The 2900-nt window shown below is 43.0% G+C and overlaps 1 long non-coding RNA gene across 1 annotated transcript; it reads left to right on the top strand.

Moving 5' to 3' along the window:
- The first annotated feature begins 449 nt into the window (after positions 1–449).
- LOC144520242 (uncharacterized) lies at positions 450–2397 on the top strand. The gene is made up of 2 exons (XR_013502194.1): positions 450–1194; positions 1306–2397. It is a non-coding gene; the product is annotated as an uncharacterized LOC144520242 (long non-coding RNA).
- The last annotated feature ends 503 nt before the right edge of the window (positions 2398–2900 follow it).

Genomic DNA, 2900 nt, shown 5'->3' with positions numbered 1-2900 from the left:
CAGGGCCGATTAAACATTAAGAACAATGTTTTATTTAAGTTATTTATTAAGTTGGAGGTTTTTAATGGAACAATTATCACTCAGTACAAGCGCAAATAACACTACTGGATATAATCTTCATGGTAACGTGGATGATATGGAGTGAAAAAATGTGCGTGAGGCATCAATTACGAGTAATCGTTATTCCCATTTACTTTCTGCAGTCTGACTTCAGTTCACCACCTCACCATCTGCGTCGCCAATTCCTATTTTGTCTCCAAAATGTGCGTACGCATGGGTCAGAGTTTGCGTGGAGGACCGCACAGTCTCCCGTCAAGTTTGTTTTTTATAAATCACAACCTTTGCGTGGGAAGTGACGTACGCACATTTTCAGCCCCGTTTTGTAGTTGGGTAGTTAAGTTCTTGTTTTGTTTTTTACCCTCACACTGCCTCAAAACGGACTGCCAAGTCTGATTGGAGGTTACATGATTGGCTACTGCAGCCTGATATTGGGTTATGTTTCTTCAAAAGTTAAATCTGTCTCCACTTTTTTCTGCAGGACGCTTTTCGGCACCACCCTGCGGCCCCTACCTAAACCAGCTACCCCCATTCAAATTAATAAGAGGACTGACATTTTTGCCTAAGGGTGATGAGAAACGGGTGGTGCCCTATGATTGTTCCATACGAAGGGATTGCTGCCTCTGGGTTTGTCGTGGGGCAGCTGTCCTTGGGGTGTTGAGTCTGTTTCTCTCTCCCCTTTTCCCTCTGTCTGTTTTGCCGGAGCGGCTGAATGTAGGTCAAGGGGCGTGCCCGGGCGATCTACCTACCTGCACTGCTGCTGGCGATTCTTCTCTCTCATCTGCCCAGCTGTCGCCGATTCTCCTAATCACGGCTGCAGTATTTAGCCCGGTTGGAACCTGCATTCGGCGCCAGATCATTACGATTACCAAAGTGGTAACTTGGCTCTCTGTTGTTGAACTACGTTGTGACTCCTGTAAGTTTTTTTGCCTTCCTTTTTGTTCCTCGTGCTCTGCACGCATCCGTTTCTCCTCTCTTCATTCAGACCGACTACTACTACACCTGTTTGCCGTTTGCCGCTGTTCTACCAGCTCCTCGCCTCTCTGCCGTGCCACCCTCAGCTGGGATCCCTGTGAATGTTTTGGACACACTACACTCTACTTCGCCCGCTACTATCCTGTCCCCACCACCAGCGCTGTAAGCTGTCCCTGCCTTCGTTGCCTTTTTTTTTTTGTGAACACTCATTAAAAGTCACTTTAAACTTCCTCTCAGTGTCCGTGTCGTGATCCTCTGTGTTCTGGGTCTTAGCCACAGCCATAACAGGATTGGACCAATGGATGACATCAGCCCAAACTTTTAACTTTCAAACTCCAGCTAACAGTCAACAACCTTCCCTCCAGATTTTTTGGCAGAGCAATGTGAAAATGCAGTCGAAGGACCAAGGGAAATGGATGTTGAGAATTTCGAAGCAGGAGAACCTCAGAAAAGGGAATAAGGAAAATCAGCAGGAGAAAAAAAAACATACATGGTTTGAATGAAGATTCAGGGTTTGAAAGAAAGGGCTGGGTGTAGAGCTCTGTCAGAAAAACACATATTGGCAAGATGGATTAAGTGGGAGGAGTGAAACTGATCATTTGAAATGATCTGGCTTGATAGTCGTTGAGTTCATGTCAAAGAGTGCATCTTGACCAGTTGAGAAAATGTGTTAATGGGAAAAAAAAATAGCACACACGATACCATTACCAGTTTCTGACCAGGGATTCAAACTGGCAACCTTTGGGCTACTAGTCTGCATCTTGAACATCTGGGCTACCACTCTAATTGCACACCTATTATTTCAGCTCTTTCCATGAGTCCTGACCATCCATTTGTGATCAAGTATGTTACTAAGTTGGTAATCATTATCAGGCCAAATGGACTTGGAAAGGGATCCACTTACTATTCCTTGTCCGTGTCTATATCGGTGAAAAATTCATAAAGCCTCACAGAGCTCTGCTTGTGGATGGCCACTTTTAATCAAAGAGCTGAGCTTTTAAAATTGGAGAAAAAAATGCTTAAATTCTCAATGATTTCTACTTCCATTAAAACCAAATACATTTTTTATTCAGAAGGCCTGTGACCATTTTATGATAACGTTAGTTTTCCCCAGTGTAACTGAAGGCTTCCCAGCTCAGAAGTCAGATTCACTTTGTACAAGCAAGTGTTTGGCTATCCTTTAACCTGAAGGAAAACGTGACACTGCACCCTAAGGAATTCAACACGAGTCTCATAATTGACTCTCCACTGCTGTTTTTGTACACAGCCATAATGCTAACTTTTTTATTCATCGAAATTGTCATGTCACTCTGTATTTATCTTGCTCAATTCTCTCATTTATAAATATGCTTTTGTTGTTTCTTACTGCATGTTTTTCTTTTTACAATTGTCTGTTACATAGCCTGGTTTGGGAACACAACGCCGAGCCACACTATTCATCACAACCAGTCACGGTCTCATTAGTGCCATATGAATGTGAGACAGACTGCCATAGTGAAGGTCAACCAGGCATTTCATTTCCAAGGGTTAGACAAGGCTTGGCATGAATGGGCCTTTATAATTGATTGATGGGTCATTGTTTCATCTGTCTTCTTCCATCTGTTTCTCTGTGTATCCAACATTTGCGTCGTTTCAATCTCTAAACAGTTGGTATGACTGTCGTTGCTCAGACTGACTGCACTCGATTGTGATTTATTTCATACCCACTGCCTTCGTGCCTGTCTAGTTCTATGAATTTCCCCCTCTTTTTCTGCAGCTTTATCTTCACACTAAAAATCACTTGGTCAAAACTCACCCACTTTGGGTCAATTTAGCCAATGTTTTTTTTAACAGTAATATAAAAAAACTAACTCAAGCACTGGGTCATA

The sequence above is a fragment of the Sander vitreus genome, chromosome 7 (assembly GCF_031162955.1).
Source record: "Sander vitreus isolate 19-12246 chromosome 7, sanVit1, whole genome shotgun sequence".
In the NCBI taxonomy this organism is placed as follows: domain Eukaryota; kingdom Metazoa; phylum Chordata; class Actinopteri; order Perciformes; family Percidae; genus Sander; species Sander vitreus.
This window is presented reverse-complemented; position numbering and strand designations above follow the sequence as displayed.